This window comes from Tenrec ecaudatus, chromosome 1, assembly GCF_050624435.1.
Source record: "Tenrec ecaudatus isolate mTenEca1 chromosome 1, mTenEca1.hap1, whole genome shotgun sequence".
NCBI lineage: Eukaryota > Metazoa > Chordata > Mammalia > Afrosoricida > Tenrecidae > Tenrec > Tenrec ecaudatus.
In genome coordinates this window covers 11,479,515-11,493,039 of record NC_134530.1, presented here as the reverse complement: position 1 = coordinate 11,493,039, position 13,525 = coordinate 11,479,515, and the positions used below count along the sequence as shown (strand labels likewise).

Genomic DNA, 13,525 nt, shown 5'->3' with positions numbered 1-13,525 from the left:
TTACTGTTACTTGGACAAAATTAGTTTCTATTCACCAACTTGTGCATAATTTGTCTTGTGACATTAGCTACAATCCCCTGAGTGTGACAGCACCCTTCCTACTTCCTCTCTGGGGTCTCTTTCTCTTTCTTGCCCATTCTTACCATCTCTCCTTTGTTCTCAGTTTTGCTTCCTGTGGTTGACCATGCTGAGGGGTCAACTCAGTGGTGTTATTATTCTCTCTATAGACTTGTCTATTGCTTGTCTGACAGTTGATCTTCGGAGGTGGCTTTCCTTCCAGGCTTGAAAAGTGTCTAAGATTCATAGCATAAGTTGCTCCCCCGATCTCTATCTGACCAACACACGTGGCCTTTTTCACGATTCTGAATTTTGTTCTACATTTGTTTCTCCCTCTCTGTTCAGAACCTTCAGTTTTGACTGATTAGAATGACCGGTAAAGGTTGTGGTATTTCTTCCAGGTCTATGTGAAATATGGTTTGTGTTTCCCATTAATCATTTCTACTAATTTTTCCCGTAAGTCTTTAATTTCCTTAACTGTCTTTGTTCTGGATGAGGAAAGATCAATATTTGAATCATTGATGGCTGTCACAGATTTTAAGATCCCAGTCAGTACACATGAAATTAGGATGTGGAATTGGGGACTTTACCGTATCAGTTGTCCTAATGTGTCCTATGTCTGTGGTCCTAAGTCCTCAAGCCCAAAGACTCATTCCCTCAAGGTGTTTGCTGGTACACACACATTGTAGAGACACAGGGCTGTATAATCGTAGAAGCAAGGACATTTTAGGATGATAAATACACAAAAAAGTAAAATGTCAAACCCCACCCCAATAAAGGAAACAGACGCAATAAGAAATTTCCTTCTCATTAAAAGCAACAGAGGTAAACACATTTATTTTATATACAATCCTCTAACAACAGTGATCTCTAAGTATTTTAATGTATATGCAGTCTGAATCATTGTGAGATTAGAATTATCCCCACAAGTATGTATACATGTGTATTTAAATATATGTGTATATTTGAACCAGAACTCACTACCATCAAGTCGATGCCAACTCATCACGGCCATATAGGACAGGGGAGACCTGTCCCCTTGGGTGTCTGAGACTGTCACTCTTTATAGGAGTAGAAAGCCTCATCCTTCTCCCAGAAATATAAATATATATTTGATAGAGGAGACGTAACCCCACATATTTTGGATGGACATGTTATGAAGAAAGACTATTCCGTGGGAAAGAAATTATGCTTAGTAAAATGCAGGGTCGGAGAGAAAGAGGAAGGCCCTTGATGAGGCGGGTGGACATAGTGGCAGCAACAAGGCTCAAGCAGAACAGTTATGAGGTTGAAGACAGATTAGGGATCGTGTCCTTCTGTGGATACAGAATATCCCCAGTGAGTCTGGCAGCACCTCACAACAACTGCAACGTTGTCCCTTCAATGCTTTCATAATAACATTGAACCAGATTTATCTGTAAACATTTTTCTTGGAAAGGTTGACTAACTAGCATAATATTAAAAAGATACTCTGATGTTCTCATTCACTACAGCACTGTGTTTTAACTTGAGATAAGGTACGAACATCTGCTTCAAACGCTTTAATGATGTTTAGTATTACTGGGAAAGGTGCCATTTTATTTGTCAACGTCTTATACTAACTCTCCTATGAAACTTAAGTGTCCCTCTATTTGTAGGGCGCAGTTGTGAGTTTCTATCTGATGTTGTACATGCAGGACAGGGAAGTGATTCATTCTGTTCTTCACAGCGGGGGGCGCTGGGTCAGGACTGACTCAACAACAACAAGCACACACAGTGTAGTTTGGATAAGATGTAAAAAATAAATGGATGTCCAAATTTGCTAATGACGTGAACATTTTTCCCAATAAAAATGTCACCTAACACTCCATGCTTTATTGTGTAGTTATGAAAATATAAATACCTATGAAAATTCTGTGGGAATAGTCATTCCATCATAGATCCACATAAAAATTGCCATCTTCTATAGGTAATAAAATACATACTAATCATAGAAAATTCTAATACAATCCACAGCTTGTGCTGTGAAGTCTCCAGTAAGCCATTAACCCAGTTCTGTCTCCCTCTCCATCTCCTTTCCTATTCCTCCTATCATCTGTCTATCTATCTATCTATCTACCTACCTACCTACCTACCTACCTACCTACCTACCTACCTACCTATATATTTCTCTCAGCTTTTCCCTGTGAAATACATGAGGCTTTATAGAGTGGAGCATGATCTTTGTAGTCAACAGCTTATCAATGTTCCCAGTGGCTTCCTGTTCGCATCATTTCTGCCTGTCTGCCCCTAGTTGGATATTATTAGACCAATTCTCTTATTCACAGAGCAGCTCACCGAACTGCAAGAAGGAGAATGAAAAGTTCTGCCTCTGTTGGCTGATGTGAAACTAAAGCAGGGTTGAAACAGAGCACACACCATCAGCTCTGATGGGGAGACAGAGGCCTGGAACTAAAATTCAGGAGGATGGAGTTTATAGACCAATCTTTGAACATTAAGCTTGAGGTGTATGTTCATCGCTCAATTGCATTCAGTTGGTGCCTTTAGCTTAAAATGAGGATAATTACTTTATCTCTAAGATGTGGGTGGAGAGTAATAAAAGTGTGACAGAGCAAATATTTGATCGTTGGTTTTCCATCAGAATTTTAGTCACTATGGATATTTATCATTGACAAGATGTAATGTCACAAGGTATTTAATGTCCTTCATTTGATTCTATATATGGAAAATATAAAATCTTATTCTATAACAGAAAATCTGAGTATACGATGTGCTGAGAGTATGATGTGGAGAAATCTTAAATACTATATGATTAATTCCCCCTTTTTTCTGTTCTTACTTCTTGGAGTTTAATTTTCTTTTAATTTCTATGAAAATATTCACAATTTTCAAGACCACTTGAACATGGTGCATCGTATTAAATGAACACAAATAGATTTCATAAAGACTCCACATATACAGATGCTAGTTGATTTTGCCTCTAAGAGTTAAATATTTCGCTGCAAATTCATCAGCTGTTGATACTTATCAGCAGCTCTGTTGCCATAAAAGGTTCCTAGAGCCTCTAAATTCTATGGCTCAGTTCTACTCTGTCCTTCAGAAGAGCTGGGAATTGGAGTCGATTCAAGAGCTCAAAAACTCATTGCCATCAAGTCAATGCCAACAATACATAGTGACCTATAGGACAGAGTAGAACTTCCCCTGCAAGTTTCTGGGACCTTCGGGGACTAGAAAGCCCCCAAATTCTCCCTCAAAACAGGCTGGTGGTATCAAACTGCTGACTTTGCCCAACTCCTAACCAATTCACTACTGAGCTTGGTGGGTTTCAACTGGCTAGTCCTACAGGACATCCTCATATGAAAGAAATTACTCAGCGTGTGGAGGCCATGCATCCTACCCTGTGTTCCTGTGACGCAAAGAACAAAGGTCTATTTTTGTTTAATGTAGACTTGCTGCTGTCTGTGTGATTGCAGTCTAGTCTCTGACAAATGTAGGAGAGGTTCTGGGCAATCAGAGACGAGGGAGTCTTGTTGTTTCCTTGCAAGCATTCACTCTCTGCTCACATAAGAATGACAAGGGAATGGCCCTTCAGCAATCCAGAGAAAAATCAAAATCTTTGGCTCTAATTACATCTAGAATTTTTGCTTTACTATACATATCCATCACATATTTAATCATTTCAGGCACCATATTCAGTAATGTGTGTAATACATTTTACCTGTTCAATCCTTACAGCAATGCAGATCCTTTGCTGTCATGCATGGATCAACTGAGATGACAAAGGGGAGATTCATCAATATTTGCCTATGCCACAAAGGTAATGAGAACAAACTGAATTCAAATTAGAGTACAGTTCTCCGAGGCCCATGCACTAAATAGCTTCACTTTTTTTCCTCCTATTTCAAAATGTATAAAGTGGATGTCCAGAGAACCTAACCACACGATCATCAGCATTACAACATCAAACGGATTCCAGTCTCCTGACTCGAAACTGGACCCAAGAGCCTGGCTAGACCTCTCCCTTTTACATTATAAGGGACCAGTGTGCAATCATGAAGCAGAAAGAGGACAGCTGAGATAAAATGCAGGAGTTAGGACAAGATAAAGATCTGTCCTGATTTATAACTTGCCAGAACTTTCTGTGAGTCCCTTGATTTCAGACATAGTTTCAATTGCTAATGCCCCAAGAAGCTCCACTGCTGTGCCTTGTAGTGATCCTTGAATCCACCAAATAGAGAGCACAGTGAGCAGGGATGTTTGCCTGCAGAGATTAGGGAAATAAGATGCCAGCTTGTTGGCAAGAGAGACAATGGCCAGAGTTTCTATACCCAGCAATTCTCTCTCTCTCTCTCTCTCATACATACATACATACATAGATACACACACACACACACACACACACAAACCCCTTAATACGATCAAGTCAGTCCTGACTAATGGTTACCCTGTAGGACAGGGTGGACCTGCCCCAGTTAAGTTCTAAGATGTAATTCTTCACGCAGTCGAAAGCCTCCTCTTTCTCCCAAGGCGTGGCTGCTTGTTTCTGACTTCTGACCTTGCCATTAGCAGCCTAATGCTTAGTAACTATGCCAGCAGGCCACATCAAAAGGCGGTAGCCTTTCCCTCTTCTGTAAAATTACAATAATATATACTGTTCTTTGTGTATGTTGATTGTCTGTAAAGGGAAACAAGGTACATGAAAAACCTTAGTGCAAATCCTGTCACTGGGAATCTTTTAATGAGCATTTGTGGTACTGTCGTTACCATTAGTATCGTCAGCACCTACAACTCAGTGGTAACGCTCTCAAGCCAGAAGGACCTATTTCCTCTTCCTGGAGAAATGTCTACAAGGGACAACAAACAGAAGAACTCAATTCCAAATGAACTTCCTCAAACCTCAACCAGAATAGAAATTTCACATGCTTTGAGCTGAAGCTTGGCACTTCATGGCCACCTACCTGACCATCCAACATGTGCTGCTTGTCCTGAAGAAGAGAAAACAGTGCTTCCCAGTCCCTCTGTCCACTTTCTCCCATGGAACTCACTGTACTGCCCTAGATGTGTGCTGGGGCATGACCAAGGAGGCTGCTCTACCAACCTTCCCCTACTTGGTGGGCAATGGTGGTTGAGGCTCCTTCTGCAGGATTATCAGGAAAACAACTCAGTCAGGGACTTTCTGAGGCAGGCAAGTATTTGAGAGAAGTGGTATGATTATGGAACTTGCTGGATTGATATGGGAAAATTGAAGACCTGGATGGCATAGGCAGTTTATTTACAATTGCAAGGTCATGCGACCCAAATACCAGGAGCTCACACTTAGCCAAATTGGTGCCCATTACTGTAATCTCGGAGGACTTGTTAATATTAATGACAGAGGCAGAGGAGAAAGCCATTGTCCTTGGAATCTGGGTTCTGCTCTTCTAAGGCCCAAACTCATCGTGTTCCTCATTTCTACATTGTAGGGGTGTTAACATGAAAAATCAGACACTTTATTTTCCAATTAAAAAAATCAGAGCATGATTTGCTATCTCAAACTCATGAACTTCAAAATCTTATTTAAGAACATTCAGTCTTTATCCGTGGGTATTGCAAAAGGGGAAGTACTGTGTGCTACTAGCGGAAGATTAGCAAATTGAACCCACCTATAGGTTCCAGCACCCTGGTGAGGTAGTGGGTACACCTGGACTGCTAACAGAAAGTCAGCAGTTCAAAACCACTTGCCACTCAACAGCAGAAAAATGAGGCTTTCTACTTCTGTTCATAGATAAAATATCTGAAGCTCACAGGGGCTGTTCTCCCCTGTCCTGGGTCACCATGAGGCAGCATTGACTCAACGACAGTGGGTTTTGAGTTTGGGGAGAGGTTCCTTGGCGGACAGGCTTGATGATCCTCTTCCAAAAGGTCACAGCCTTAGAAATCTGTTGGAGGGGAATATTACTCTGCACATAGGAGCCAAGAGTCAGACTCAACTCCATTTTTAAATTAGTGTTTCTGTCACTAAGGACAACTTTCAGTAGCTCTTGAATGTGGTTTTTGGTTTGATGTTTGGGGGATTTTAATTTTTGCTAATTTAAATGACATCATCAATTCTCGTTTTTCTGTGTAGTTAATGAATGCTGGAACATTAGAAAACTATTTGTTTTGTGATACTTATTTAATAGCTTGATTCCTCACTTAAATATTTCTGTTGTCCTCACCGAAGACTGCACTCAAAATGTTGCCCAGGGGTGTAATCATTTTAAGGATTGACAGGAAGAAATTGAACTCAAAGGTCACTCAGGTGTCACTTAGCAAGATTAAGTTCCTCAAAGACTGTTGGTAGAGGCCTCCTTCGTCTTCTGTTCATAATATTATTGTGTAAATCCACCCCCTTCCCCCATCATCCCTCTGTCAGTGGATCATGCTGTGGTAGCCTGTGTGTTGCTGTGATGCTGGAAGCGGTGACATCAGTTACTTCAAAGCCCAGCAGGGTCACCCAGTGGAGCTTCAAGACTAAGAGTAGACAACTAAGAAGGATTTGCTGCACACTTCAGAAGAAGTAGTCACTGAGAACATTATGCATAGCTTTGAAACACTGTCAGCTATTGAAGGCCTAACATATGGAAGATGTGTGTTCTCTGAGCTATGCTAGAACACAGGCCCCTTCCTCTTAGGGCACTGGGATTTAACTGTAGGAGAGCTGCTGTCTCATAATCCACCATGGTCACAGGAGTGTTTGGGAGGTTCATTTGTTGATGTGTGTGACACAAGATAGGGAGAAACAGCTGCAAAAATCTGCTGATGGTCAGAACTCAGAATGTGTGAAGTATGAATCTAGGACAACGTGAAATGCTCAAAAATGAAACTGAACATGTAAAGATCAATACACTAGGCATGAGTGGGGAAAAATCATAAGATTAATTATGCCAGGAATAACATGATCAAAAGAAATGCCATGGCATTCATTGTCAAAAAGGGTGTTTCTAGATGAAGGACATTATCAATAGAATTACACTATGCCCCAGAGGGATGATTGATAATATTCTCTATCATCAAATAAAAATGATGTTTCTAAAATGAACCTGAGATATATACAAACCAAAGATATAGGAATAGATTTGGGGGGGGTCACACTTATTTCTAGTCCTAATCTAAGAAAAATAAGATCTTATGACAGCCCCGCGTGACAAAATGATCACTGAAATCATGGGTGCTCTAGCAAAGTGTGGTGCAGAAACCAGTTAGTGCCTGCCTATCAGAAAGAACCGTATCTGGGGTCTTAAAGGTCTGTGTTAACACAAGCAGCTACATGAGTGAGGGTCAACTACGTTCAGAGAAGGAGCACAGCGATGCATGTGATCAAGGACTGGAAACCATGCGATACAAATAGAAGCAGAGAACGGTAGCAGAGCTTACATTGTGAGCACTTGGTTTTCAGAAGGCTATGGGTGACAGTGGAACCCCAAAATCCATTTGCAGAATCCCCACATAGAATAAGCCTCGGGTGAATCCCCTCTGACCAGAATCCATGGATTTGAATAATTTTGTTATCAAATAGAGAGCCTTATAAAATGTATTATGGCAGATGTAGTTAGGCTAAAATGTAATAACATATCACTTCATCTCTCTTTTGATCCAAATTGTTTCAGATTTTAATATTTTCTTTTGAGTTTTTCTTTGTTTTCTTTTTTCATTGTGGTTGGTTTCATTTTGTTGTTTGCTTCCTGTTTGTGGTTTGAATGGTTTTCTGTATATGATATCCAGGAGTGGTAAATCTAGAGATTGGCTTAATCTGTAGTAGCCGGTTTAATAATTATCTAAGAAAATGATAGTGAAGGCTTGGGGGAAATTGGGAACTGGCAACAATAAGTATGAAAACAAAATGTTCTGAAATTTATTATGGTGATGTTGCACAAGTCCTCTTAATATGATGTAATATTAAACTAATTTAAACTATATTTAAAATGTAGTCTCTTCTTTTAATTGAAAATATAACCTATAATTTTGATATCTGTAAACTCATTGTTTTAAACATCATGTACTCTATGGAGATTTAGGTCTTTGATTCCAAGAATCTGATACTATTCCATTTTTTTTTAAAGTTTTTTAAATCATTCTATTGGGGGCTCATACAATTCTTCTCACAATCCATACATACATCCATTGTTTCAAGCACATATGTACATTTGTTGCCATCATCATTCTCAAAACATTTGCCTCCACTTGAGTCCCTAATATCAGCTGCTCATTTTCCCCTCCCTCCCACTTCCCCCTACCTCATGAACCTTTCATAATTCATAAATTATTATTATTTTGTCATATATTACACTTTTGACGTCTCCCCCCCCACCCTCTTCTCTGCTGTCCATGCCCCAGGGAGGAGACTATACATAGATTTTTGTAATCTGTTCCCCCTTTGCACCCCACATTCCCTCCACCCTCCAGACATCACCACTCTCACCACTGGTCCTGAAGGACTCATCTGTCCTGGGTTCTCTGTGTTTCCAGTAGCTATCTGTACCAATGTAAATCCTCTGATCTAGCCAGATTTGTAAGATAGGATTGGGATCATGATAGTGGGGTAGGACAAGAGGAAGCGTTTAAGAACTAGAGGAAAGTTATATGTTTCATAATTGCTACCCTGCATCCTGACTGGCTCATCTCCTCCCCACAACCCTTCAGTAAGGGGGTGTCCAGTTGCCTACCGATGGGCTTTAAGTCTCCACTCTGCACTCACCCACCTTTACAATGATATGATTTTTTGTTCTTTGATGCTTGATCCCTTCGACAGCTCGTGGTCGCAGAGGCTGGTGCACTTCTTCCATGTGGGCTCTGTTGCTTCTGAACTAGATGGCCACTTGTTTATCTTCAAACCTTTAAGACCCCAGATGCTATATCTTTTGGTAGCCGAGCACCATCAGCTTTCTTCACCACATTGGGTGGGGAAGAAATAGGAGAGGCAGGGGGGCAGTTAAATGGGTGGGGGAGAAACAGGAGATGGGGAGGGTGGTGAAATGGGTGGGGAAGAAATAGGAGAGGTGGAGGGCGGGAAATGGGTGGGGCCGGAGCAGAAGGTTGTGATTATGGTGCAACCACCAAGTGAGGGGTGGTGTTATGGTGGTTGTAGAAGAAGGGGGGGCTGGGCATAAGGTGGTGGAGATTGGGAGGAAGGGGGATTAGGGTGAAAGTGAGAAAGGGGTTGAGGGGGAAGTCCAAGGGTTTCTGGATCCTCAGTCAATGCCGCAGATGGGGGGGTGGGGGTGGGGGTTGGGAGGCATGGTAAGAGAGTCTGGAGAGGTTTCAGGCTTTTGTTTTTCTGCCCCGCTCTTTTCAGTAGATTTAGCTAAAAGAAACTGTGAAGGAGAGCACCGGGCACACAGGGAAGGATGAGCATGGAGGTCCCAAAAAACCTGAACAATACGGGACTTCAGATCATTTTTTGGAACGGCTGCAGAAGTTGTCTAAGTCCGTAAGAACACCGAAACCAAAAGTATCCTCAGAGGGCCACCTGGAATGGTTATCCAAAGGGTATTGAAGCCATTCAGTGGTACACAGAAAGACGAGCTGCTTTCTGCTGAGGCTGTGAGAAACCCAATCTGGAAAAATTTTGGAGAGGGCAAACCAAAGGGGTTTTAGGATCAGTCTTGGACTCGGTATTGCCCATGGTGCCCCGATGCTTTGGAGAGTTATCCCTCAAGACAAGGCATCCCCCGTGTTAGAGGAGAGAGCTCTAGGATTAATGGAGGCAGATCCCTGTGAGACGTCTCCCAAGTTACAGCCGTCCCTCGCGTGGCCGCGAGACAGGACAGAGAGGGCTTAGATGGAGAAGCAGATGCAACGGAGGAGGACTTACCCAAGTCCAAAACTGATTGCGCCATATTCGATCGCCAATGCTCGGTTGTAGAAGAGTCCCTTGGGTGGGGGGTGGGGGGGTTATGGCCTCTGGCCGCCAAGGGGTCTTTTTCCTGGTTTTCAGCACCAGTGTAAGGTAGTTGAGAGGTGCCAGAAACCAAATCAGACAAATTTTAAACTAACAGGCTTTATTAGGGGGATAAAAAAAAACAAAACCGCCTGAGCAAAGTCCCAGTGTGCTACATCCGGTCTAGGGGAGTCCCGGCTCCGGGCTATTGGAACAACCCTTTTATTGCCTAGAGACATGCGGTTGGGCTAGCCCTAGGTCCATATCTAGTAAGGTGGACAGAGATTGGTGGGCACCGTGGGTCCCTGGAAGGCTACTGGTGATTGGTGGATGCAGGCGTGTCCATGCCCCTCACCAGATAAGGAAGGCTGCTGGTGATTGGTAGATGCAGGCACGTCCGCACTCCTAGCCAGATAAGGGAGCACTTCCTAGTTCCCGGTTGATCAAGTGCAAGGTCTGGAGAGAGTTGCATCAGCCAACTCTGACCAGCTGCTGCGCATGGTGTGTGGGGAGTTTTATTTATTTGGCCAGACACAAATGTGCTTCACACAATTGATGTATGTATGGATTGTGATAAGAGTTGTATGAGCCCCTGATAAAATGATTTTAAAAAATCAGGCAATGACAATGATGAAAAATATAGGCTCCTAAAGAAATAATAATCATTACTGTGCAGGTGAAATATTATATGGTAAGATAGACAGTTTGGCCAACCGGTATATGCAGAATATTGAAGATCAAAAATCAGATTTCTTTGTCATAAATTCAAAGGTTAATTTTAAGTTTCTGTATTTGATTTAATGTAGCTAAGCGCTTTGTAAAACTTGTCCCTCACAGAATGGCCAGGTTAATTGTGGTTAGATATCGATCTGGCTTAGAACAAGGTGCAATGAGTATATATGAACAAAGAGACAGTGCAAATAATTACTGCAACCCAAACCCAATCTACTGCCATGAAATCGATCCCGGAATCTTGTGAGCCTATGTAGCGTTTCTGACACTGCAAATATTTATGAGAACACATAGCCTCATCTTTATCCTATGGAGTGATTGGTGGTTTTGAACTTCTGACCTCAAAGTTGTCCATTGTAATGCAATTAATCACATATGACTTTTCTACCCATAGCCTTTGTTACTACCATAAAATGATCTTTGTTTTCCTGATGAGTCTGAATAAGGAGGTGGAGCAGCATAGCGGCTGGTTTATGATCCATGCAAAGGCACCATATATCTTCAGTACATCTTGCATGATTCTATAATGGTGAATATATTTCAGAAGTTTCAAGACTAAGACACATTACGAAGAACATTCTAGTGATCTACTTCCAAATATTAGCCAATGAACACTTGTGGGTCAAAATGGTGTGATTGGTAATGGATATGGGAAGAAACAAGTGGGCAGTGTTTGCTCTGTTGCCTGAGGGATTGCCATGAGTTGAAGAGATGGCAAGTAGAGGGAAGTCAGCAATAGTGATGTGTGTGGACAAAGTATGTGAGAAGAAATACTATCAGGCACACTGGGGCAATCCCTTGCCTGTTGTAAATACGTTCTTTCACATTTTCCTTCTTGTGAGCTTTAAAATACTCAGCTGTGCTCATAAGGAGTGCAAGACTCAAAGCAAACTAGTCATTTTTGAAGGAAAAATCTATAAAGATCAATGGGTGTTCTCTTGGCCGCACATTTATACCATGGGCAGTGCTTTAAAAATCTGATGTCCAAGTCACAGGCTGCTCCAGGTGAATCAAAACTTGCTTTGATGGGAAGAGATATCAGTGTTGTTGTTGTTTTTCATTTTCCAGGTAATGCCAATACAAAGTTGAGATTGGGGACCAGTGACATACATTCACACACACAAGTAGCATGTACTGCTCCGTTAAACACAAAAATGAATCTGGACAAAAGATTTGAATTCTATAGAATGAAGATTCTTCAAAAGAATGAAGATTCTAGGTGTGTAGGAATAGAGCTGTGCATTTTATCAGAAAACCTGAATCATAGCTGTAATGGAATTTTATTAAGTTTATTGATGTTACCCATGTATTTCCAACAATTCTATGAAAGAAATGACAGATGAAATTAAGCTTGAGATAGGATGCTATGAAAACTACAAAATTATGTAACCAAAGAGGAAAGATTTCTGATTGAAGATGTTTGTGTTGGCCATCTTTCCCAACCCACAGACACAAAGAGATGACACGATTCTTGCCCTTAAGTTGTAATTCTGAGTAGTTTCTGCAGAGCTTTCTTTATGTCCCTGTTCCTCAGGCTGTAGATGAAGGGGTTCAGCATGGGGGTGACCACGGTGTACATCACAGTGGCCATAGCACCTTCTTTGAAGAAGATAAAACAGCTGAACTGAGATAAACTCCAGTCACTGTTCCATAAAATAAGCAAACAACTGACAGGTGAGAGCCACAAGTAGAAAAGGCTTTATATTTCCCTTCTGACGATGGGACTCTCAGAATGGAGGAAATAATTCGTATATATGAGAAAATGATCCCTGAGAATGGAGCACCACCAAAGAGGGCACCAATACAATAGAGTAATATGGTACTGGTGAAAGTGTCTAAGCAGGCAATATTGAGGATTTGAGGAGGATCACAGAAGAATTGAGAAATTTCCAAATTCATGCAGAAGGTAAGTTGTGACACCATTGCAATGTGCATCTGGGAGTTCAAAAAGCTGAACAAAATAGACATCAGGACAAGTAAGCCACAGAGGCGGGGGTTCATGATGACTGTATAGTGCAGTGGGTGACAGATGGCCACAAACCTATCATAAGCCATCACTGTCAAGAGAAGACTGTCCATACATCCAAAAAAGGAATAGAAAGACACCTGGGTCAGGCAGCCAGCATAGGTGATGGCTTTGCTCTGTGTCTGGATGTTCACAAGCATCTTGGGGACTGTGGTGGAGGTAAAACCAATGTCAGCCAAGGACAGGTTGAAGAGGAAGAAGTACATGGGGGTGTGGAGACGGGGATCAGAGCCAACTGCCAGCATGATGAGTAGATTCCCAAATACGGTGACCAGGTACATGGTGAGAAATAGCCCAAAGAGGAGGGGCTGCAGTTCCAGATCCTCAGAGAGACCCAGGAGGAGAAATTCTGAGACACTTGTTACATTCTGAGACTCCATGTTCCCGAGACAGCTTTGGAAAAAAAAATTTGAAAGGAAAAAGACATCAATTGTTTGTCTATACTTCACTTAAGAAATTCAAAGTGAAGTGTTCACATACTTTTGATACTAATAACTCATAACTTAAGTTATAGTTCTCAATTATAGCAAATCCATTCTCTTGAAATTCTTTCTCTACGGTACCTGTGAAATGTTCATGTTTCTGTATATGCTCATCTAAATCGTCATTATTTTACTGTTTAGTTAGTGTTACTTGGATGAAATTAGTTTCCATTCAACAACGTGTGCATGCTTTGTCTTGTGAGAGCAGTTGCAATTCCCTGAATGTAACAGCACCATTCCTACTTCCTCTCTGGGATCACCTGCTCTTTCTTGCCCATTCTTACCTTCTCTGCTTTGTTTTCAGACAGATGTTCCCATTTTTCCTTCATGTGATTGACCATACTGAGGGGT

At 41.6% G+C, this 13,525-nt stretch overlaps 1 pseudogene; it reads right to left on the bottom strand.

Moving 5' to 3' along the window:
- Positions 1–12,143: 12,143 nt before the first annotated feature.
- Positions 12,144–13,078, bottom strand: LOC142431376 (olfactory receptor 7E178-like; annotated as a pseudogene).
- Positions 13,079–13,525: the final 447 nt, after the last annotated feature.